Raw genomic sequence first — 26,249 nt, 5'->3', positions numbered from 1 at the left:
AAACCAGCTCCACAGTTCTGATTGTCTATTCAAATTTTTCAAAAGCCTAATTCACTTTATTGAAGTCAAGCCTCGCTTGATTCTTCATACTTACATGATCAGCACCATCGACCCAGTCACCATCGCTGAACGGCTCACCTGCGGCTTTTACTCCTCCTGTTCCCGTGGCCCCACACCCATTTCTTCTAACCTGTCGGCTCTCTGTCATCAGGTAGCAGATTCATTCTTGCAAAAACATTTATCGAGTACCTACGATGTAACTGGTCCTGCATGGGTTGTTGTTAATTATTAGTGATACAGATACAATAGAACACACACGCAAAAATATGTATGAATAATATGTATACACATACACATATATGTTCACATATCTTCTGTCTTTGCTCTCAAGCAATGTATAGGTATTTGCAGAAATAGACAAATCAACATAAAAATGTACAATTTACGATTGTTATCAGCATTATATTCCAAGTACACTGCCGGGTGTAGAAGTTGCAAGGAAATGGAACTCAATCCTACATTTGGGAGAGTGAAGGAAGAAGGCAGTGCATTTAAAGGGATAGTAGGAGTTTTATGCCATCAGCGCTCACACATTACAGACATATATATGTGTCTGTGCGTATATATATACATATATATGTGTGCGTATATATATATATATATATATATATATATATATATACACACACAATCTGTGTCATGTGTTTGTGAATGTTCATAGTTATATATTTATAAATTTTATAAATATATTTTAATATTTATTGCACAGAATGACATTTAGCTCAGGATGAGTTTCAGTTGGTCTGCCACAAGACAGTCTCTGAAGCAATGAATGATGCCCAAAGCCGAACCTCTGTTCAAATATATTTCTCCATAGACTCTTTTTGAATGTGTCTAACCTGTAGAAGGTAAATTAATTTAATTGGGATTAACCAGTATCACCGAGCATTGTAATGTTTGAAAGTCAATGTAGAGAGATTTTTTAAAGTCTTTACAGGAATTGGAGAGCTTTTTAAATGGCAAAGAAAGAAATCTTGCATGACCCCATGTGCTGGTGTTTTGCCAGCTTGCTCTCAAACCTGTTCCTCACTGCATTAGTTGCGTCTCCTGCTCTGCTCTGTGTCACGGGGAACTACACTTCTGAGCTCCCTTGCTAACTTGTCTCTGGTTGGTTTAAGTCCATGGGATGCACGGGTAGAAAACAAGAGGGTGCAAGGAGGGGAGACACTGGGGTATTTCGTCCATCTGTCTGCCTTGCCTGTGTCCAGCAACAGCCCAGCTGTCTGGTTGGGTACTAGTACCCTCTGTGGCTCCCATTCCCACTGTATAACCCCAGATTCTGGGATTAGGTAACACATCCTCCTTCCCCATGGGCTTCCAGCTCTAGGGATGGGACCAACCTCTTGCTCTGGCTAGCCTCTGGTGCCCTCAACATCCCCTGGCTGCCATATGTGACCAATTCCAGCACAATCCCTTCCATGTGAAAGAGTAGAATGGCATCTGGGTTGCTGATTGGACCTCAACTGATACATCCAGCTAGCTCAGTTTTTAAAGTTATTTTTAATTATTATATAATACTTCTAACCTGAAATTTACCATCATAATCATATTGAGATGTGTAGTTCCGTGACACTAATACATGTATGTTCCACAACCATCACCAACCATCCATCTCCAGAACTCTGCTCATTTGCAAAACTGAAACTCTGTACCCATGAAACAACTCCTCATTCTCCCCACCCGTAGCCCCTGGCAACCACCATTCAACTGTCTATGAATCTGACTGCTCTAGGTACCTCGTGTAAGTAGAATTATACAGTATTTGTCCTTTTATGCCTAGTTTATCTCACTTAACATTCTCAAGGTTCATCCATGTTGCAGCATGTGTCAAATTTCCTTCCGTTTTAAGAATAAATAATATTCCATTGTATGTATGTACCAGATTTTGTTTATCCATTCATCTGCTGATGGGGCCTTAGCCATTGGGAATAATGCTGCTAGGGACATGGGTCCCTGATTTGAGTCCCTGATTTCAGTTCTTCTGGGCATATGCGTGGAACTGAAATTCTAGATCATACGGTAATTCTATTTTTAATTCTTTAAAGAACTACCAGCTTGTTTTCTCTGGTGGCTGCCCATATACATCCTCACCAACCACACAGGAGTGTTCTAATTTATCCATATCCTTGCCCACCCTTTGTATTTTCTGTCTTTTTGATAATAGTCACCCTAATGGGTATGCAGTGGTACCTCACGGTGGTTCTTAGCTCATTTTAATACCAGAACAGTTGGCTTTGGGTAGCAAAAATCATCGACTCAATCTCATCTTCTGGTCATTGGTAAGTAATAAGCAGGATTTCTGGCAGTAAGTTTATCGCTGCTCTATATTTTTGTGACGAGTTTAAGTGAGAGCCTTACCAGTGCCCAACAGTGGGGGCCCCGTGAAGATTTCTGAGTAAGACGGCTCTTCTGTTCAAATCCCACCTCAGTTACTCTATGACCTTGGACAACTCAGCACACCTCTCTCTGATCTCAGTTTTTTCGTCATTACCTTGCAACTAATAACCTCTGTCTTGCACAGACAGAAGAATTATATTTTCTCTGCATATTTACTTATATTCCAGATTCTTAGTTTTAAATATTTGATGCTTCATATCTTGCTAGCTTGTTTATATAGTTAAAACCTCATATGCTTTTGTTGACACAGTATCAATAAAAAGAACTGAGAATGTGCACATGTTGCTTTCCCTGGTAGCTAAGCTTAAGAGAGGTGATTAATTAAAAGTACAAGTCCCTGATGTCTGATCATATCATTTCAAATCCTAACTCCACCACCAGTAAAGGTATGACTTTGGAAAGTTACCTAAATTATTAAATGTCTCTGGGCCTCAGCTTCCCAATCTGTAAAATAGGTATAATAATAGTTCCTATACCTTTGGGTCATGGGGGTTAAGTTATAACATTACCTCAAGCTCTTATTTATCACACTTATTAATACACATTAAGGATTATTATTAGATTCCATTTCAACTGCAAATTTTATTTTTTTTATTTTTTTTTAACATTTATTTATTTTTGAGACAGAGAGAGAGAGAGAGCATGAACAGGGGAGGGTCAGAGAAAGAGGGAGACACAGAATCTGAAACAGGCTCCAGGTTCTGAGCTGTCAGCACAGAGCCCAACGTGGGGCTCGAACCCACGGACCGTGAGATCATGACCTGAGCCGAAGTCGGACGCTTAACCGACTGAGCCACCCAGGCGCCCCTCAACTGCAAATTTTAAATGTTAGTGGATCCACTCTTGAAATACCCCTTCACTGAAACTTTTACATTTCACAGAGGAGATTCTAGTCAGGATACATTAGGACACATTGATCAAGAATGCTGCTGTCTGCATTTGCAGCCCTCACCTACCTTTCCCAGACTCTTGGGTGCGTAGGAACTTTGTATCAATCTAGGTACCCTTCTATATAGGTGGGACAAGCTCTGGGGCCCTGGTCTTCTCTCTGTATGCCTAAATGGTAGAACTCATGGCATTGTGCTTTTTTGTATAGTACAGTCTACATTTTTAATCAGCAAAACAAGGCCAACCATGGTCTTCTGAGGACAGCATTTTTGCTCAACCATAGTCCAAACTTCTCAGGACTATGTATAATGAGCGTGACTCATTGACTTCTTCCCTAAATGAAAATGCAAAGCACAATATCAACCTCATTCACTCATCCATTCATTTCGCAAACCTTTCTCAAGGACCTGTGCCAGGCACTAAGAAAAATATCAAGACACAGCTTTAGCCCTCCGGGAGATCTGGAGACTGACAATTAGCACAAGGTGCATCTAACTTACTCTGAGAGGTCTGGGAGGAGGCGATGGCTGGGCTGAATCTGGAAGGACGGGGAAATGTTAACAAGGAAGAATAAAAGGGAGGGAGCGTGCTGTTCCAGGTATCAAGAACAACAGGTACAGAAGCATGGAGGATGAGAGTAATGTGACACATTATGGGAACCTCAAGTGTGTGCAAGAGTTGCATCAGGTTGATGCAAAAGTTGGCTGGATCCAGATCATGAAGGCATTTCTGTGTCCTGGTAAGAAGTTCAGACATGAGACCATGCACACTACGGCGGAATGATTGTGGTATTTTAAGCTGGAAATAAGAAAACGGAGGGGATTTCTATGACAACTCTATGGACAAGAGTAAGACTAGAGGTCAAGGAAACCAAATAGGACACTACAGCAGTAACAGAAGCAAGAAGTAAGATTTCTAACAAGTCAGTGGACATAGAAAGAAGAGAAAGCACTGCATTCTAAATTGGAATCAGAAAGATAATCAACGAGACTGGGTGAGTCATTACATGTACCTGTTGCTTCTAAATGAAGAGTTCTAAGATTATTGAGCAAACCATAAATATCCTCTGACCACATGGGAGTACATCCAACAAGGTTTCAAAAAATGGTCAAAGTGAGAGCAAAATCTATGTGCCACGTAGCTGTCAGATTTCAACCAAAGCTGACCTATTTTAGCATCAGCTACACACCAGAATATCGGAGGCCAACAAGTTCTGTGGAATGATTGTTTAGGAGAAAAGAGGAAAAGCCCATACCTTCAAGATGGTGTGCATTTTTGCTTCTGCGTTTACAGTGTTACTCGTTCTGAAGGTTCACTTGAGTGTTTAGACATGAAACTAAGGATAGGCTTTTCTGTGTTAAACCTCAAACATCCAAAGAGTCTATTTTCTAGTGTCTTTAAGCAACTCCCCAATTAACCATATCCAACCATTAAGAATCTGTTGATTCTATTTTTAAAGATGTGAGTGGATATGTTCCTCCACATCCTTGAGTAACCCAATCCACTTCTTAAGCCTCTTCCCAGGAAGAAAAGCTTCCTCATAACGACTGTAACTCTCTCATATGGCCCGGTGAAACTCTCTCCTCTCATGCTATTTGGAGAGCACTGGAGAATACCTGTTGTACCAAAGGCATTGCATTTGACTGCATCTTATAAGTGGAAATGACTTCTCCCTCAGAGATCAATACAAGGTGAAAGACACTAAATATAATTTGCTGAAAATTACACCTTTCAGGTTCCAGAGCTAATCACTCACCATTTATAAATACATGACTTTTGGCTTACAGTGGAAGGAATAACAACCCTGAACACCAATTCCAGAACTGGCCTTATCTTCAACATTTTCTTCCCTCAGAGTTTGCATATATATTTAGAACAAGGCAACCATTTTGGAGCATACAATTGAAAGACTCACTATTACAAGATAAAATTATCATATGTTGTATGGTAAATTCCTATGTCTAAGAAAGTCTTAGTCAACTAGATAACTGACTCCTTCCATTGGTCAAGCACTGGCCACATTTTGAGGAGGTCGGGCCATGCATGTTAGATGACTGGAATCCAGAGTTGGAATCCAATGAAACAGAAAAGGGGATTAGGAGTGAAATGTGGGTTCAATTCAAGGCTGCCACCAGAAAGGAAGTACAAGCTATCTGTTTCAGTAAAGATGGGTCCATGGAAACTTGGTTTCACTACTGTTCTCTTCCATCTGTCTCTCTCTCTGCTGTATAATCTTTGTCCTCTGGCCGGCTCCACACTTATTTGGCTAAATTACATCGCACGCCCTCCCATGAACTAATCACCATGGCCAACATAATATGATAATTTAATTGATGTAAGCCAATCATGTCCTGTCCCTGAATCTGTGTGTGCGTGTATGTGTGTGTAGGGGGCGTGGTCAATGCCACGAAACCATATGTCTGCCACAACAGAAAAGGGATGGGGCAGATGCCAGCAAGGCGTTGGTGCCCACTGAACAGCCTGCTGAATCAGTTATCAATGAGAGCAGGGGGATAAAGCCGGAGAAAAAGGAAGCAAAAGAATTTGAGAACAAAACAGTCACAGCACAGCATCAGACTCAATTCCCTAGGCAAAAGACAACCTCGCACTGAAGCAAATGGCCTCAAATGGTAGGTTGATTATATTCTTCCTGCTGTAGTGGGTAACCAACAATAACTCCTAAGGAGGATTAAAGCCAAGTCTTACATTCATGGCAGTCACTTCCTGATTTTAATTATTAAGAAAAGAACAATGATGGTTATAATGCCAGATAGCTCATTGCAGTAAATCACTGGTCTAGAATAGAAAAAGAAGCATTCACTCTTTCAGGCAACTAATGGACTATTTAGTAAATGTCTGCTCTTAAGGACAAAGTAGAACTCTGAAACGCTAAACACTTCATTAAATAAAACAACTTGTTTCCTAAGAACTGCAGTACGTGCTGTGACAAGATGTTCTAGGACTGACTGAGTCTTTCGATAGGAACAAGGAGTTTACATGCCAATGTTGAAAAGGGAAGGGAGAAGGGTCACAGCCTCCAGGCAAGTGCATTTTACAATTACCAAAATCTGAGTGCAAATGCCACTTGTTTTATTTTATTTATACCAAGAAATTCTGCCTAAGAAAAAATCAATTAGTAAATATCTTGTGCAGTACTTGCAAGTGGTAAGTACTCAATAAATGTTCATCGAATTAAAGTATTTATTGAGTGCCTCGTAAGGACTGTGACAGGCTCTGATGGTAGTTTAGAAGACACGGTGCATATCCCTGGGAACTCACTCTTCCGAACTACATGGATAGCTTCTTATCACAAGCATCTGAGGCTCTGCTTGAGGGAGACACGGAGTCATTACATGGGGTGGGCTGGGGGTACTGGGCAGTTACTGGGCCTGGGAGCAGCTCTCGGCCAAGGCCGGATAGCGATGGGTGAACAAATACCCAGCTTCTTGGCCGCTCGGGTGAGACCGCTCTGAGGCATGTTCTATGCTGGTGTCTCAGAGGTCTTGAGCAGGAATGAGTCCCGTTGCCTACAGCACTCACCTTCTCATTAGTATACATTTAATTGGCTACCTTCCCTCCCTTTTCTTGTTTTCCCATCCTTGCCAATGCTTCCGGGGATCACCTTCTAAATAAAACACCCCCTTTTCCTTGCAACCTTGTCTCATGATCAGCTTCTGGAGGAACACAGCCTATGGCAGCAGTCTTCCTAATATCCATTCTCCCTTTTTCCCTGGCTATCAGAACCCTAATATTTTGAGGAGAGGCAGTAAGCCCATCCCCCAGAAATAGATTATCTGGGGGATATGCCAAACAGGGCAATCCCATTTTCTGTTTTCCTAGCCAATGTTGTAACTACAAGAGGGTAGCATGATCAATTTAGGCAGTGAGAAATAAGCAAAAATCTACTGGAAATTTTCTGGAGAAGCTGTTGTTCTCTTGATAACAAGTTACAGATGCAACTTCCCACTTCCTGCCTTGAATGCAATCGTGGGGCCATTTGACATCTGCTCCAGCAAAGAGATCCATAGCAAAGATTTTGCTGGCCCCCAACATCACTGACCCACTGAACCAACAGGAGCAATGCCCATTTCTGAGACCTCTTGTTATGGGAGAAATTATAACCTTATGTGTTTAAGTCATTGTCATTCAGTTTTCTGTTACATGCAGCCAAAAGCAATCCTAACAAATACTAACATCTAGCACTATGTTAACGGTTGAAAGAGATCAAGAAGGCACAACCCGTATCTCTTTCACTGAGGAGTAAAAACTACGGTACAAGATCATTAGAACCACTTTTATAAACTCTAAGAGGACTGATATCATATTTGGCTCAAGCACCTGTTGAACAATTAGTTGGCACAGATTCAAGCACTGTGGCATATTTGAGCTAGAGGGTCCTCTAGATCCCTTCCAATTTCAAGTTTCTGTCATTCCATCCTCTTACCACAGGGAAGGAAAAAATGAGAGTAATATTCCCAGAGAAGTCCACCGAAGAACAGAAGAAAGAAACGGACCCTGAAAGGTGGAAACGATGTGAATAAAGTGAAATAAAGAGCACCGCAATCAGAGCAAGGGCTTGGAAATATATGCTGTAGAAATAATGCTTACAACTTGAAAGTCTCATAGTAGGAAGCCCTAAACTCGGACAGCCCCCCCAATGAAAGGGAAATGCAGCAGCTCTGATGAATTCCATTATAGACCTAGATGCAGCCTTGTTCGCTATTTCAGAAGAGCAGGTTTCTAAAGAGTATCTGCTATGACTGGATCCAGAGGCTCTTGCTTTTAAACCCTCTTAGGAATCTCAACATCAGCTCAATGGATAATGACAAAAGTGTTAACTTGTGTTACACCACTCTCCGAAGATGAGACCAGGATGTCATCAGGTGTGGCATTAAATGCCAGCAGAAAAGAAAGTGGAAGAGACTGCTGTGGTGGAATTCAATGACATTGAACCCTGGAGAGAGGCCTGTTGTCATTGCTTGGCATTTACGGCATCTGTAATTTATTAGCTATTCCTGAGCAAAAGCCCTGTGCACTAGAGTCTTTTTTTTTCTTTAATAAAGGAAGTGAAAGAGGGTCAGAGAATAAGTTCAAGGTAACCAAGAATCTTTTCAGCAGTAAGATAAACGAATGTTACCATGAGTCTGAAAGACAGAGTTCTGTAGTGGGAAGAAATACATGGTCCTTGCTAATTCTAACCAGAACCACTGACTTTGTATTACAGTGATAACTAAAATCACTATTGTCTACATTTTACAAAGTGCTGTCACATATGCTACCTTATTCATGCTTCACAAAACCCCAGGAGGTAGAGAAATCAAATATTAAATCCCTGTTTTACAGAGGAGGAAACTGAGGCTCCAGAGGTTGAGCAATCGAGGTCACCTTGCCGGGAAGGAGCTGGAATTCAAGCCTTCAAACGCAAACTCCCATTCTCTGTTCATTCCTCCACACTGCCATGTAACTCTCAGCTACATGAACCTGAGGGCCAATTCTGGTTAGTCTTGGAGTGCCCAAGATTCAGGCCAACACACGGATACATAACTTCTTACAATCTACAAAAGTAATTAATTCACTTACTCATTGAACAATTATTTCTTAAATGCTGACCATGCACCAAGCACCATGCTATGTGCTGTGGATCCTTAGGAAAGAAAAAGTCCTAGGGTACCTGGGTGGCTCAGTCAGTTAAGCATCTGACTTCAGCCCGGTCATGATCTCGTGGTCTGTGGGCTTGAGTCCCGCATCGGGCTCTGTGCTGACAGCTCAGAGCCTGGAACCTGCTTCAGATTCTGTGTCTCCCTTTCTCTCTGCCCCTCCCCTGCTTGTACTCTGTCTCTCTCTCTCTCAAAAACAAATATTAGAAAAAATTAATTAAAATTAAAAAAGGAAAGAAAAGGTCCTTACAATTCCTTTCAAAGACCCTAAGCATCTTTAAATTACTGTCCTCATACGAAGCCAGAATGCCTTTCCTGGAGACAGATTTTTCAGCTGGCCCTGGTAATGGGGGCAAGACCTGCCTTGGTTTGCTAACTTGGATCATCATGAACACAGTGCTCTATAGAGTGAATAAAAAAGAGTGAAGAAAGAGGTCCAGGGACCCAGAAGAAAAGGATATACGTCAGAAGCTCTACAATAGCACCGTCCAATAGACCTTTCTGGGGTGATGGAAATGTTCCATATTTGTGCCGTTCAATTTGGTAGCCACTCGAAATGTGGCTAGTGTGACTGAGGGCACAAATTTTTAACACTAATTTTAATGAATTCAAAACCACACGTATCAAGTGGCTATCATATTGGACAGCACAGCTCTAGAAACTAATCCGATAGCTGAGACACTGGAACATGTGTGGCATCGTAGGGTAGAGACAGCCATAGCTTCTGTTTATACAGAGTTGGAAATACAATTCCTTTCCCAAACACCTCATGGAGAGAGAAGTACCTTTCCTTGGAAAACTAGCTTGGTAAGCTAATTGGGGTCACAGAGAGGCTGTGAGAACACGGTTCTTGCACTAGTATGTGGTTTCTGAATCTTAGCATTTTTGACATTTTCCCCTGGACAAATGTTAGTTAGGGATAGGACCTTTCCTGTGCCTTGCGGGATGTTTAGCAGCAGCCCTGGCCTTTACCCAGCAGGTGCCAGTATCAGACGTGGTCGGGGCAACCATATATGTCCCCAGACATGGCCAAATGCCCCCTTGATGCTCCTGGTTGAGAACCACTACAATAGTCCAAGAAACAAGGCCAAGGCCAAGCTGGTCTGCAGGGCAAAATAAGAATAAGTAGGGTTTACTCTTGGGAAAGAGGAGGAGAAAACAGACCTGAGGATGAGAAGTGCAGAGAAAAAGGGGAACAGCCTGGAAGAGGCAAGCATTTTGGGTACATCAGGTAAAGAACCAGGGAGAGTTCCCAGTGTCAGCAGAAGAAAGTCAAGAATAAGAATAAGAAGGCTGGCTCTTCAACGTGGACTTGTTTTCAAAGCTACCACAGAAAATCCTCCTTCATATCCTCCTACACCTGTCGGTACAACTTACTACACTTTACAAATGTTTCTGTGGGTGGGTTTTTGTTGAAATTGAGAAAAAAAGCTAAGATGCATGCTTGCATTAAATTATAGACCTAAAGCAGGTACCTGGGCAGATGGGTGATGATGATGAGGAGGAGGAGGAGGAGGAGGACGACGACGAAAGTAAAGCCTGGATTCACTGGACCCTTTTTATGAAGCAGTCCAAGCACACCTTAGGACTCCATCAGGGAAGCGGAACCGCCATGACTATCGCGCAATAAAAAAAAAATGTGTTAAAGCAATGAGACCTTACAGCACTGTGGGGAGGACTGGAGAAGTATGGGTCTGGAAAGGGGACATCAAAGGACCAGAGGAATGTCAGTAACAGGGACCGTGGCACAGGCGGACGAGTGGAACTAGCAAGCACATCCCCCAGTGGGGCTGGGATCGCAATGGGGGTCAAGTATGGGGTGGCAGGCCTGTAGTCAGTGGCCTGTAGTCTGGGAATGGTGTGCGGAGTAGGGAAAGGTGGGCATGCTGGAGTCCACGGCACGTTTGGGTCTATCTCTCACCACTGCTGTCTCCCTGACGGCTTTTATCTCTGCAATACAACTTTAGTTACAATCCTGTAATCAAATACCAAAAAAATCAACTGAAAGATACTCACACATTTATATAAGTAGATATTCATTCAATATTTTTCATGAGTGGGGCACCTAAGTGGCTCATTCGGTTGAATGTCTGACTCTTGATTTTGGCTCAGGTCATAATCCTAGGGTAGTGGGATCGAGCCCTGCAACAGGCTCCACGCTAGGCATGGAGCCTGCTTGAGATTCTCCTTCCCTCTGCCTCTTTATCTTTCTCTCCCTTTGCACCTCTCCTGCTCCCACACGCTCTCTTTCTCTCAAAAAAATTTAATTAAAAACATATTATTCATGAGCATAAAAACATGTTCCCTATTAAAAACCATGAAAAGAATAGAAAGTTATAGTATGGCCATCAAAATTATGTTGTGTTTAAGACTAATGATATGAGGGAAAGATTATCCTATAATCTTAAATGGAAAAGCATATGTGATGTGTATGTGTATACAATGATACAATTTTTATAAAATTATTCACACCCACCTAGAAAAATGGCCAGAAGGGAATATACCCACATCCAAGTGGGGGATGATGGATACTTTTTATTTTCCTTTTCCTAGGTTATATTTTCCTCTCAGTGATTATATAACAATAATTTTAAATTGTTTGGTCTGCTGCATACATTCTTTTCCATAGGCTTTTTTGTTTGGCCGCTAATGTGTTCACTTTGCTTTATTACAGAAGATACCACAATAAAAATTCCTCACCAAAAAACCCACTTTCTAAGAAACCAACTATCTAAGAAACTCTATTATCATTAAGGGAGTGAGGGGAAAAATTTTTAAATTCTTGCTCATAAACGTCTCAAATGAGTCAAGGGAGCTCTAGAGGTCACAGCTGGTCCCTGTTGTTGCCCTCTGTAATTCGGGAAGAGTGGCCAGGTCAGTTCCCCCTCTGGAGTGCCGGTGCTCAGAGAGTCGAGCTCAGGTAGGAAGCATTACTGCCTTCTCTCCCCCTCTCCCCTGCCCTCCTTGCCCTACCCTTACATGCGAGACTGAGTTTTCTGAGCCAGTCTTCAGTTTCTGGAGCATTAAACAGCAGAGGCCCTTCACCTGCTATTGAGGTCATGTCTGTGTTGGCTTGGCACACTGCATTTTTAGGGAATAAAGGATGGTGAAATACTTCTGGCCAGTCTTTCACTCTTTCTCTCTCTCCTGGTGTCCTAAAACTCCATCTCATTTCACCAAAAAGGAATTCCTTATGATTCTGTAAGTCTGAGGCCCATTATGCCAGTGGTCATGGTAGAGAAGTTAGGTGTTGAGCAGGCAGACACAGGGCATCGCTGGTTCCACACGGGGAGGTTCATTGGAGGTTCGGTTCCACACTGGTTCATTGGAAACACTGACATGTGGAAGGTGCCCAGGAATGGGGAAAAGAAGAGCGGGAGATTTATGCAGTCAAACAGAGAAGCTTAGAGCCCTGGCCTCCCCTCCTTGCCCACTGACCCATGCGTGATAGGTAAGCATGAGGAAGCTGTGTGAAAGTGTTATGGGCGATCTCCCCTGTAGAAGTGTGATTCCGTTGACCTGGAAATACGATTTCCTATATGTTCTAGTTCTCCAGCAATGAGATCCTCATCTGGTTGCAGGGTCTCTGCACGATGCCAGCTCAGTTTCTCCCTGGGTGACTTGGAATACACATTTGGCACAACTGGCTCAATCATTTCATCCTCTTGCCAGCAGGTTCCAATCATGGCAACCCAATAAATCTTCTGGCCATCTCCATAATCCCCAAAACGACCGGATAATCCAATTGGCTGCAGTGCTGCTTAGTCACAATGCACATCAGACCATCTGGTGACTCCGTCTCCTCCAAGGGTAGCCCACAAGGACCATCTGCTTCAATGCTCTGTACGTTCGGCTGAAGGAGGCAGAGGTTGAGGCTGACCACACACCAAACAAGTCATTCCCTCCTGCCTTTACACCAACTGAAGAAATCCTGAAATGCACTCGAATTTAGCAGCTCCCGTCCTGCAGAACCTGCTTTGCATTCTCAGTGAACACATCGTGATATTCAGAATGCAAATTAAACTTTATGGGTGTCATAACCTTGGCCATTTATTGCAGCAGATTCCGTAATTGCCTGATGCTGCTAATACAGCCAAGACTACGTTGGCGTTGTTTTTTTTTTAAACTTTTGCAGATAGAGCCGCCATGTTGATTAAGCAATCCTGGTGCTTCTTTGCACTATTTCTTAGGTTGAGGTATTAGCTAAGATCCTTTTGCATATAAGTAGCCAGAGTCAGTCTCAGCTAGAGATGGGCAGTAAAATTGACAACAAAATATATTAGTATGCTCAAGTCCAAGTAGCACTTATGAAATAAGTACAGTTAACATTCTAAAGGAAAATAGGTTTGCACAAAAATACAAGGAGAGTTAGGGGGAAAAAAAGTCAGTTTAAGACCAACTGGTGGTTGGGGTGCTGGGGTGGCTCGATTGGTTAGGCATCCAATTCTTGGTTTCGGTTCACGTCATGATCTCACAGTTCGTGAGTTCGAGCCCCACATCAGGCTTGGTGTGGAGCCTGCTTGGGATTCCCTCTCTCCCTCTCTCTCTCTCTGCCCCTCTCTTGCTCACTTTCTCTGTCTCTCTCTCAAAAACAAATAAATAAACTTAAATTTTTTTTTAAAGACCAACTGGTGGCTATAAATAATACCAGATGGTAAAAGTTGGTTCTTTGAATAATTTGAACCACAAGGCATCTACAGTTTGCACTAATTTGGAAGAAAAATCACCCAGCATTAGAATTATCACCAAAGCAGAATTAAGAAAGCCAGGGGTATTATGGCTTAGGTGACACTTGTGTGTCAATCAGAAAAAGGTCTCCATTCCTCTAGACCGGTAAAGCTAGCCAGGCATATTCCATTGTCATCTTGAGCCCTGGGGGAGTCATCACCAAATAAAATGTCCCGGGACAACAAATCACTCCTTCTATTTTAATGACACAGTGATACAAGGAGGTGCCTGATTTGGGAATGGAAATACACAGTGTTACTGGAAGGTCCTGGGGGATGGACTTCCCCGAGGAAGGTCGCAGGCAGTGACTTGGATGGAGTTAAAGGAGGAGTTTGAGGATTTGACTAAAAACTGAACTCCATGTGTTTTGGGATGTTCTGGATTACAGGAGAACTGTTCGTCCTTCCCTGTCCCAGGGACTGCCAGTATAAATAAATCGGAGTTTGGTTCATGGTCTTTTGCCTCTTCCACCCGATGCCATGGATATGACAACTGGCTCTTAAGCCAGGACCACAGTGGGGCTCATTCCTTCGGCAGTGCTAAGGGGCAGCGGTCTCAGATGTGCTTCCTCCTTGTTACTCATGAGGCAGGGAAAAGAAGTGAACGTATTGAATAGATGTGGGAGGCTAAGCAATCAATACAACCAAGATGCCCCCAGAGCAGCATAGAGGACTGCATCAAAGGCCCCAGTGCTCACCTCTCCCTGTGGCATGAGCACTGGTCATTCCTCTCCCTGAAGACGCAGAGTCGATCCCCCTGCCTTTGCGACTGTGCTCAGCCACGTAAGTTGTTTTGGACAAATAGAATGAGATGGAAATCACAGTGTGCAAATTCCAAGCCTGCTCTTCAGAAAACCTTGCATGTTTCTGCTTGTTCTCTTGTGCTCCTGCCATGAGAAGAACATGCCTCAGCTAGGTCTCTGCCCCGTGAGTGGGTGACAGACATGGAATAGAGTTGTCCCAGTTAAAATCAGAGCCCCCAGCCAGTCCCATGGTGCATGACAGACAACTACTAAATGTGTGCATTATACTAATAAATGCTTGTTGTTGTGAGCCACAGAACTTTGGGGAAATTTGCTACATAGCTAGAGCTAACTGATGTCACAGGAATTAGGCAGAGGCTGAGTCCCAGCATTCAAGTTGATAGACCTTTTCTACAAACACTTTCCCTTAACCTGCAGCAACTCCTCCTTTCTGCTTCTGTTTCCAGTTCTAAACTCCTGAGAGGGACAAATAGCTGGGGAGGATGGAGTACAACCTCAGGGAAGATAGTTTTCTTTGTGTTCAGGGGCCAGAAAACCTTTCCAAAATGTCTGCCACTGTGGGGCCATCTTCCCAGGCCAAACACTGTGAGTGATTCCTCCTTCAACCTGTATCTCCATGCACTGCAGACTGTTAAACATCTCACCCCATTCCAGATCCAAAGTCAGCAATCAAGAAGAGTAAATGGTAATAAGAACAAAGCACTATCGGGGCACCTGGGTGGCTCAGTCGGTTAAGCATCCGACTTCAGCTCAGGTCATAATCTCACGGTTCACGAGTTCTAACCCATGTCGGGCTCTGTGCTGACAGCTCAGAGCCTGGAGCCTGCTTCAGAATCTGTGTCTCCCTCTCTATCTGTCTCCCCCCGCCCCCTCCCCTGCCACTTCAGGCTCTGTCTCTCAAAAATGAATAAAGTTTTTTTTTAATGAATAAAGTTTAAAAAAGCATTTAAAAGGTTGTTTCCCTGGACAAGCTGGGACTGGTCCTTTGTACCCCGAAAGGTAGCTGTTCTGTGTCCTTTGGATGCTCCACGTGGCTTATGGAGACTTGAGCCTGTCACAGGCTTCATTTGAAAGCCTTATCATAGCCTTTAAAATCCAAGTAAACTACTTTCATAAAGTCCTGTGAAATAGGGATGCCATTTTTGTTTACTCTTTTCAAGAATTTAATAGCTAGAATGATTTTCCCTTCCAGAAAAGGTTGTGTTTACCTGTTTATTTTTTTCCCCACATTGTAGTATGAGGTCTTGAAATAATATCTGAAAAACATCTTTTCTGGAGCTGAGGGGTAAAACTCACTATTCTATCATTTTGGGGACCACCTGATTCTCTTTTCAGAATACAGAATTAATTTTGGTCTCTTGGCCACTTTAAATAACCACATTTTCTTTTTTCTAAGGGTTTTTTAAAATGTTTATTTAATTTTGAGAGAGAGAGAGAGAGAGAGAGAGAGAATGAGAGGGGAAGAGGCAGAGAGGGGGGACAGAGTATCCAAAGCAGGCTCTGCACTGACAGCAGAGAGCCCAATGTGGGGCTCCAAGCTCACACAGTATGAAATCATGATCTGAGCCACAGTCAGATTCTTAACCAACTGAGCCACCCAGGTGCCCCCCCCCCCATTTTCTTTTTTTATGAGAATAAATGAGTATTTCCCACTTCGAGTTCCCTGCATTCACATTTTAACTTTGTTTGTCTTAATAGATTTGAGACCAAAAGAAATTTTGACTGTTCATTTAAAAAAAATTAAGGACTTAACATTAAAAAAAAAAAACAAATAATTGAAAAATGGACACAAAAAAGTGCACCATAAAAAAAGATGCATGATAAATGGAGGTTTCTTCATATCAGATTTTCATTTATTCTACTACAAACTGGAAAGCAAATACTTAGACTTACCTAACTTAAGCCATTCAGCCAGTAACTCTTGAAAAGCTGTGCTACTTTTCTCACAATGTCTTCTCTGTAACCCACCTCCTGTTTTGGGGACATATAGCAACTCTTCTAAAAACATATGAACTGGGGCGCCTGGGTGGCTCAGAAGGCTAGATGTAGACTTCAGCTCAGGTCATGATGTCACAGTTTGTGAGTTGGAGCCACATGTAGGGCTCAGCCCTGACAGCTCAGAGCCTGGAGCCTGCTTCAGATTCTGTGTCTCCCTCTCTCTCTCTCTGCCCCTCCCCTGCTTGTGTTCTCTCTCTCCCTTTCTCTCAAAAATAAATAAATAAACATTTGAAAAACCATGAATAAATATGCTATAAGGAGTGATAATGCAACTTTGTCATTAAAATCTTTTTTAATGTTTATTTTTGAGACAGAGACAGAGACAGAGAGACAGAGCAAGAGCGGGGAAGGGACAGAGAGAGAGGAGACACAGAATCCAAAGCAGGCTCCAGGCTCTGAGCAGTCAGCACAGAGCCCAATGGGGCTTGAACCCACAAACCATGAGATCATGACCTGAACCAACAGCCATCCAGGCACCCTATCAACTTGATCATTTTAGACAAAGACATGCCAACCAATTTGCTAAACAGTTTCAGCTCATAAAATATCATATGAAACAAATCTGAATTGTACACTGTGCGTAGATGAACCCAGGGTTTAGTTTTGTTCATATGCTAAGGGACAATGAAGAGGTGGCCTCACCTACAACTCTGCAATCTGTTGTGCAAGTATGCAATTTTGCATGTTTGGAAACACTCACATGTTCAGCCTTTACTTGGCCCCAAAGGTGTTTTTCTGTTTTGCAATTGTATTTATTTTTAAAGACTTTATTTTTAAGTAATCTCTACACCCAGGGTGGGGCTCGGATTTACAATCCTGAGATCAAGAGTCGCATGCTCTACCAACTGAGCCAGCCAGGTGCCTCTATAAATTTATTTTTAAGTTTAATTTGACTTCAAGATAACCATGAGTTCCTAAAAGCTTGAAAACTCAGTGAAAGCCAGGGCACAGAAAGAACACATGTTCCAAAAATAACTTCCTCATCGCATTCCTCCACCAAAATGAGTGGGAAAAGGCACCGATGTGCCATTTTAACCCAGGGACAGGCCCAGCAGTCACTGGGAAAGCTCATCAATAGATGACAAGTCAGCAGTGTTGGCACTTACGTTTTAGGCAACGGTTAGCCATGGACACCAATGAACTCTGCAAATGGCTGCAGAGCATGAAATTCAAACATGCACTTACGAAGCAGATAGGGCTGGGCACAGCCGTCCCGCATCTCTCTAGCCTCAGGCATTAGTATGGCTGGTAGTCACCATGACTTCAAAGAGTAAGAGAAGAAATGTAGATTGGTCAAATCACATACACTGGGCTATGGAGCAAGACAGTATGTGTCGTGTGGAAGGCCACAGTTCCGGAGCCTGGCTGAATCGGAACCCCCGCTTGGCTACCAGACTGGGCAAGTTACAGAAGGTTTTTGTGTGTCAGTTTTCTCATCTGTAGAACAGGAACAGTAGCAGTGCCCATCTCACTGAGTGGCTATGAGGATTAAATGTGTTATTTCAAGCCTCTGCACAGACCACGGTGCCAGGAACATAATAAGCATCGAGTGAAGTCAACTACCATCATTCACGTAAAGGAAACTGGAGTGTCAAAGCAAATACACACCAAGTCTGATTTTTAAACTCTCGATAATTAAGGCCTTCAAAATGCCATTTACACCCATCACAAATTTTCTTTCTCTTGAAAAAAACATTCAATTGAAAAAAAAAAACAAAAACACAAACTCAAGGGCGCCTGGGTAGCTCAGTCGGTTAAGCTCTCCATTTCGGTTCAGGTCACGATCTCATTGTTCATGAGTTTGAGCCCTACGTTGGGCTCTGAAATGAAAGTGTGGAGCCTGCTTGGGATTCTCTCTCTCTCCCTCTCTCTCTGCTCCTCCCCTACTCATGCTCTCTATAAATTAAAAATAAATTAATTAAATAAAATTAATTAATTAAAATAAATAAATTTTTTAAGAACTCACTTAGCTTTTCGTGATTCTCCACCATAAACTTCCCATGGTTGTTACTCTGAAATAAAACAGAATGTGTGTCAGACTAGTAGATGCTGTCTGCGTGTCTCCTATCACCTTGTTACCATCAGCCTGATCATCTCAGTCCATTCTAATGTGCACAGCCGGCCAGAGGCCTGGGGAATTACCATCCTTCAGAAGAAGCCCTTAACCAGTGGGAACGGGTGTATAAATACCCCGGGTTCCTCACCCCCTGGGTGGGATAGCTCTGAGGCATGTGCCCTATGCTGGCTCCCAGGGTTCCCCAGCAGGACTGAGCTCCAGTTGCCCGTGGGGGTAGCTTGCTGACAACACAGCTTCAGTGACCTCTTACCTTCCCTGTGTCACTTCCCCACCTTCCTACTATACTGTTTTGTCTGGCACAAATGATCTGTGTTGGCTATCCCAAATAAACCACTTGAGCCCAAGTCTTATCTGATTCTGGGGGAAACTCCAACTAAGATAGCCAGCAATACAAACACACAATCCACAAAAATGTGTTTTAAAACGTATTTGTCCTGAAATAAAAAAAAATTACTGGGGCACCTGGGTGGCTCAGTCAGCTGAGCACCAGACTCTTGATTTTGGCTCAGGTCATAATCTCATGGTTCATTAGATCAAGTCCCACGTTGGGCTCTGCGCTGAGTGTGGAGCCTGCTTAAGATTTTCTCTCTCTCTCTCCCTCTCCCTCTCTCTCTCTCTCTCTCTCTCTCCCCCTCTTCCCCTTTCCCCCGCATGCATGCACTCAATTTCTCTCTTTTTCTCAAAAAACAATATATATATTAACACACACCAAGCAAATTTCTCAAGAAATTCCAACTTATTCGTAGAATTTGTTTTGAGCCTTAGATATTTAATGGTTTCTGAAGAACTTTTTATTTCTTTTAAAAACCTTTGGCTCACAAATGCTATCACACAGTGAACATTTCTTTTCTTTATTTCAATCTCATTTGAGACTGAGAGAACAGCTTTGACCTTGTTTAGAGTCACTTGAACTCTGTGGGCTCCAAGCTAACTTTTTCTCTCACACCCCAAGCTCCATTTACTGCCAACAAAACATGACTTTCTGGTTCAAATAAAAATACCTTTGAAAAGCCTTATAAAAAGGTTCATAAGATGTGTTGGTGTTTCAAATGGATCTGAGGTGTATAAATGAATCAGGAACACACATTAAGTTTCCTTTGAAATATAGTTTCCAAAAGAAAGGAGTCCTTGGGAGAAAATATTTATGAGGATTTACTGCTTTGTTTTGTTTGTTTGCTTGTTGTTTTACTTAAAACAGTTAAAGGAGTGCCGAAAATTTCTCTTCAGTAAAATTACCCTTGAATTATCTTTAAATTTCTTTTTTTAATGCTTATTTTTGAAAGAGAGACACAGTGTGAGCAGGGGATGGGCAGAGAGACAGAGAGAGGGAGACACAGAATCCGAAGCAGGCTCCAGGCTCTGAGCCGTCAGCACAGAGCCCAATGCAGGGCTCGAACCCACGGACCGTGAGATCATGACCTGAGCTGAAGTCAGACTCTCAACTGAGCAGGCGCCCCTGCTTTGAATTATCTTTAAATTGCTGTTTAGAGACAACCATTTCTCTGGAGAATAAATATTTAAAGTTCTTGCTACTTACAGAACCAAATTCTTGAGTTTCTGTCAATCCAAAAAAATTGTTTTAATGTTCTTAAATCAAATGTCTTTAAGGATTATGCATTTAACACAAACAGATTTCAGCATATGTTTACATTTATGCCAAATTTATAAGGTCACTGGTATTACAGTTCATAAAAAAAATCATTTGAAAGAAAGATTGAACTTTCTTTACATTTAAAATTCATTTGCTTGCTTTCCATTGAAGTTAATGATTTTGGTAAATCATTATCATATTCAAGGGTCTCTATATTTTAAACACTTCATATTAATTAAATATGCACCAAAGAGAGATTTTTTAAAAATTTGTTTTTAATGTTTATTTATTTTTGAGAGAGAGACAGAGTGTGAGCAGGGGAGGGGCAGAGAGAGAGGGAGACAGAGAATCTGAAGCAGGCTCCAGGCTCTGAGCTGTCAGCACAGAGCCCATTGTGGGGCTCGAACCCACGAACCGTGAGATCACGATGTGAGACGAAGTTGGACTTTTAACCGAGCCACCCAGGCACCCCACAGAGAGATTTTGTTAAAAATTCCTTTGCCTATGCACAACTAGGCTAATAAAAAAATTCTGTAGAGATTTAAAGAACTCGCTTTCATAACCTATGAGATACAGTAAACACATTTAGAACTGAGAAAAAATTCATTATAAATGATACTACATATGCCTGGTCCTCAAGTATTTTAAATTAATTTGCTTTGATAAAAATGTACAGCAGTAGGTTTCTGGGTAAAGTATTTATTAAGTGCATTGCCTTTTGGTTATTTGTAATATTTTGCCTCGTAATTTGAATAGCCTCTTATTTAAGAAGAAAAACACGTACAGTAATTTTTTTTCAGTACTAATCTTTTTTCTTTAAATAACATACTGTTATTCCTTCCCACAAACAAATCCTAGTCTTTAAATAGTTGTCCTTTCTCCTTTCTAGTTATATCTCAGTGGCAATCTCTCTATTCTCTTCCCCCTGCATGCGCGCACGCGCACACACACACACACACACACACACACACACGTGCACATGCTCCAGTATTTCTGTCTTTGCATCTATTTCTGTGTCTCTTTCTGGCTTCCTTTCTGATTCTTTCCCTCTACCCTACTCCCTGCCTTCCCCTATGTCTCCCTCTCTATGAAATCTACTCTTCAGAATTAAAACACAAATGAAATAATTCATTAATTTGCCAAGATTATGTTTATAAAACAGAGCAAGCAAGAAAGAAAATCAGTCACCTTTGTATCAAGAGAACAGCAATTGCTGCCATAGGAGAACGTGCAGGAGCTCTTGTTTACGTGATAATTTAAAATGTTAAATGTGAGTTTAAGTTCTGCATTATGCCTCTCAGAGGGGTGTTTACCTATTAAAGATAAACTTGTTTATCTGAGGTGAAATGCAAGATTAAAAAATTCAGATGTCTATGAAATACAAACACAATTTCATTTATTTATGATCACGAACATGCTGTAATCAAAGCAGAACTCATTATTCAGTGATCATTCGATTCATTGTGACATGTGTTTCCTCCAGCCAGAGAGGGAAAGGAGGTGAAACTTGCAGCATAGAATGACAGAACATTTAGGAAACAGAGTTTTATTTGTTCTTCTGTTGGGAGAGCTAATTACTCATCGATTTGAGACCTAATGTCTTGATGAACATATATTGATTGAGCCTGATTATTTCTTGCAATGTCAGAAACATTCACACATATTTGTGTTACTACCAAAGCTATGTAATTTATTGGTGGGCACTAATGGCTTTAATGAAGTCAGAAAGCTTCAAGTGCAGAAGTAATGAAAGGAAGATTGCAATCAGTGAATTGTCTAATTCTTCATTCCGGCTACAAATATTAGCCTATTTTGACTCATTAGCTGTGTTCCTGTTTATATCATGATTCATTTACATAAAAAGGTCTGTTTAAATTACACCAGTATCTGGTGCCCTGTTCAAATTCAGAAAACCAAGGGAAAAGTGGGGTCCGAGCCCCGAGACAGATTTAAATGTGTAGTTGGACTGGCGAGAAATACAACAAGCTAACTAGTGAAATCTGCAACAAATGGCGGCCTCAGCCTTGGCCGTGTTGGCCCTGTTGAATGTGCCACATTCTTCCAGTCTCATGGCCTTTGAACTGGCCATTTCCTCTGCCTGGGATGCTCCTTCACAGGTACATGCACAGTTCTCTGCTCAAATGTCTTGACAGACATTTGATATGACATTTGATATCAGACATCATGCCTTCCTGACACCCAATATCAAATATATAAAGTAGCATGCCCATCTTTTATTGTTGTTCTGAGCTTCATATCTTCACTGACCTGGTCCATATTTATATTTTCAATTATTATATGTCTTATCCACTAGCATTTACTTAGTTCTTTTTTGTTTACTGCTTTCCTAGAAGAGTGTCTGGTAGGCATTAAATATTTGTTGATTTGACTAGAAGGTAATTGTGAAGTATTAACATCATTTATTTTGGCTAATATCTCAATATCATGCAGGTCACTATGAGAAATGAAAGATATGATTCTTTTTTTAAAGATGCTTATAATCTATTTGTTGGTAAAAGCCTGTCACACATTATATTAGTTATCCGTTGCTGTGTAACAAATTACCCCAGAACATTAGTAACTTCAAACAATGAACATTTATTATCACACACAGTTTCTGTGCATCAGGAATTGAGGAGTGCTTAGCTGGGTGTTTCTGGCTCAGAGTGTCTCATGGGGTTGCAGTCAAGATACTGGCCTGGGCTGTAGTCATCTGAAGGCTTGACTGGTGCCGGAGCATCACTTCCAGAAGAGCTTAGTCAGGTGGCTGTCAAGTTAGTGCTGATGTTGGCAGAAGGCTTCAGTTCCACCACGTGGACCTCTTTTAAGGCTGCTTGAGTGTCCTCATGACGTGCGGTTGACTACTTCTGGATGAGTGATCCAAAAAGAGAATAAAGTGGAAGCCACAATGTCTTTTATGACCCAGCCTTGGAGGTCAGAGTCTGTCATGTTTGAGATATTTTGATGGTTACACAGGCGAACCCTGTTCAGTGTGGAAGGAGCCAAACAAGAGTGTGAACACCAGGTGAGAATCGTCTTAGAGACTGGCTACCACACATGAAATAAATAATGGCATATAAATGCCCATGTGTAATTAAGTGCTACATGGTAAAAACATTCAAGGTTCAATTAATTTTGAGAATCTAGACTTATATAATTAGAAAGGCTAAGTTGGATGGCAAATTTAACCCTCATTTTGGCAAGGGTGTTTAAACATTTATAAACAATATTTATTAAGGCCTTGTTTTCTGTGCTAGGACCACAGATTATGAATAAAGCCCAGACTCTGGGAAGGGAGTACTCATAGTCCATTGTGTGGAAGGTCATAATTTTGGAGCAATAATCATTTTGAATGAATTTAAATACATTTTGCAGGGCAAGAATTATCATCCAAAACCAGTTTTTCTCTAGGCACTAAAAATAAAAATTACAGATACACAAAAGCACATATGTGGATGGAAAATAAAAGTCTTCATGTTCTCATTATAAGCAATTTCAATTTAATACAAGAAAGGTGGATTTTAGGAATCATCACCTAAGTTATCTAACATCAAACACTCATCAATCGCGATTATAATAGACCAGCAGAAGCCATGTGACTACCTTAATAGAAGTATTCAGTGAAAACTGGTCTATTCTCTCAAGCACCTCTATTTCCCTACTCCTCCCAAATTGGAATGTAACTTCCTACATTTTTAATTTTATCAGCTGACCAAAACGTTTTCCAGACCAATGACTCTGCCCTAGTATTTGTCACAACAATGATTGACCAAAAGGACATCTAATGTCTAAATCAAGTGACCATTGTTTCTTTTCACATTTGCCCATTACCTGGTTTATTATTCTTATCTCAGTCACTTTTCAGCCTGAGTCTATGGCCTATGTTAATGCTAGTCTTCAGCCTTCTCTAAGGAATTAGAAAAAAAAAACCAAAAACCTACCATCTCATAGTCATTTAGTCGATGTTCTTTAAGACAGAGATTAACCCAACGCACTGTTTTAAGTAACATAAAATTCAAGTAGAAACCAAACCCCAGTCTAGCAGAGAAATAGACACACACCTCTGGTGGAAGATAATAGATGATAGCCACAAAAAGCCTTGCAACTGTGTAGACACTCTGACTTATTAATTCCTCTTCTAGAAAAGAGTTGAAAGAAAAGTAAGGTACACAAAGATAAAATGATAAGGATGTTCATGACAGAGTGGTTTATAATTGTATAATTAAAAATCTGGAGGGGCACCTGGATGGCTCAGTCAGTTAAGCGCCCGACTTTGGCTCAAGTCATGATCTTGAGGTTTGTGACTTTGAGCCCATGTCGGGCTCTGTGCTGACTCTCAGAGCCTGGAGACTGCTTCGGATTCTGCATCTCCCTCTCTCCCTGCACCTCCCCCACTCATGCTCATTCTCTCTCTCTCTCAAAATAATAAACATTTAAAAAAATTTTTAATTAGAAAAAAAAAGAAAAGAAAATGTGAAAACAAATTAAACATCCATCAAGAGGGTATTTTGTTGTATGGATAAAAATACAATGCAATCCTTAAAAATCATGTTGTAGAACAATATCTCATGGCATGGGACTACATTCACAATATATGGTTAAGAGAAAAAGGCTATGGAAATAACTATGTGGTTGTTGCTCCTTGTGCATTTAAGAGTACATATTTATTTGGAAATAAGATTGTAAGAAATTTTTAAATGTCACCAGTGATTTATCTGTAGTTGGTGGAATTGCAGGTGATTTGGATTTTCTTATTGGAATTTTCTCTTACTCTTGTTCCTCTGCTATCTCCAGGACAACATGCCTGGGCTAGTGTGTTGCAAGATGACAGGTGGTGCATAAAGCAGAGCTGAGTTGCCCCATTTCCCCATCTAAGACTGTTAGCTGGTCCTCGATAGGTAAGTGAGCCCACCTAGTATGAGCCACAGAAAAACCACACCTGAGGAGACCCACAGCTGCCCACAGACAGAGAAGTGAGATCACCTGAAAGTAGCCAAATTGGCTGAATTTTTCAGGCTCCCAAGCTAGGAGACGTGCTTTGTTGTTTGCCATTGGCATTTTGTGGTCACCTGCTACCCTGCATCACTGTCGCGATAGGTAACGGATAGAGCTAGAGCTTGTCAGCGTTTGGGGAACTGGAATCAAAAAGCAACAACCACCTGAGATTCAGTCCAAAGGTGCTTGAGTATAGAGCTTGTTAGAAAACATTTTTGAACAGGCTAGACGGGCAGAAAGTTCAACATCAATCTAAAAATAGAACTGCTGTTCTCACATGTGCGAGGCACTATGCTATGGTCTGGGTGGGTCACAAGTGGAAGGACATGTAGCCCCTACCTCCTGGAGCTCACAACCGCAATAGCGGGAATTTCCGGACCCAGATGCCGCTCTCAGAGAGTTAGCAGTAATTGTATTAGTACACTACAGCACCAAAGAGCTTCAATTTGCTGAAGTTGGTTAAAAATGCATTAGCTCTTCTCCAACATGATTCTGAAAGCACAGTAAAATCAAAAAGTCTGTTCAGCTGCCCGATGAACTTGAAGTAATGAGGTCTATAAGCTGACTTGAACAGAAGAAAATGATATTAAGCTTTCATGGAGGACAAATGAAAGTATCTACCTGTAACCTTGCTGACAGCCAGAGACCCTTTGCCATTTAAAACTCTGCTGCTGTGGTGCATTATTCCCAGGCAGCTGAGAGTTTAATAAGACTTCGCAGAGACACCTAACCTTCCGGTCCCCGGCTGCCTGCTGGCAACCCTAAGGCACTCACTGTGGAAGCTGACAATCCGAGCTAACATCAGGGCACGGATTTCCTCAGACACAGGGGCACAGGTTGGCATAGCAATGTCTGCCTGCTGCCCCTCCGTGCATGCAAATCGCACAATGGTCTGGTTCCAAGCCGGTCATGGTGCCCAGCACCCTTGGGTGTTTGATCTTGGAGACTGTGGTGGTCACCGCTCTTCATCATTGCACTAACCTGGCTCCCCTGCTGAATGAAGAGCTGCCATTTAGTGTGATATACAAGGCTTTCCTTGAGCAAAGCCCAACCTGCCTGGTCCAGCCTTAACTCCCAATATTCTTCGTATCACAC

At 41.8% G+C, this 26,249-nt stretch overlaps 1 protein-coding gene across 2 annotated transcripts in view; it reads right to left on the bottom strand.

Moving 5' to 3' along the window:
• Positions 1–22,737: 22,737 nt before the first annotated feature.
• The window catches only part of ZCWPW2 (zinc finger CW-type and PWWP domain containing 2), a 147,885-nt gene continuing 144,373 nt past the window's right edge, over positions 22,738–26,249 (bottom strand). Inside the window, exons 11-13 of one of the 2 annotated variants that reach the window (XR_014135254.1) lie at positions 25,494–25,646; positions 24,221–24,297; positions 22,738–23,142 (exon numbers count right to left, since the gene is read on the bottom strand). The gene's annotated coding sequence lies outside the window, so the exon portion shown is untranslated. The remainder of the gene's footprint in view (positions 23,143–24,220; positions 24,298–25,493; positions 25,647–26,249) is intronic. The other variant, XM_081790135.1, reaches the window with a different exon arrangement.

Source organism: Panthera onca, chromosome C2 (genome assembly GCF_046562875.1).
Source record: "Panthera onca isolate mPanOnc1 chromosome C2, mPanOnc1 haplotype 2, whole genome shotgun sequence".
Taxonomy (NCBI): domain Eukaryota; kingdom Metazoa; phylum Chordata; class Mammalia; order Carnivora; family Felidae; genus Panthera; species Panthera onca.
Note: the sequence above shows the minus strand (reverse complement) of the source record. Positions and strands in the feature narration are given on the sequence as shown.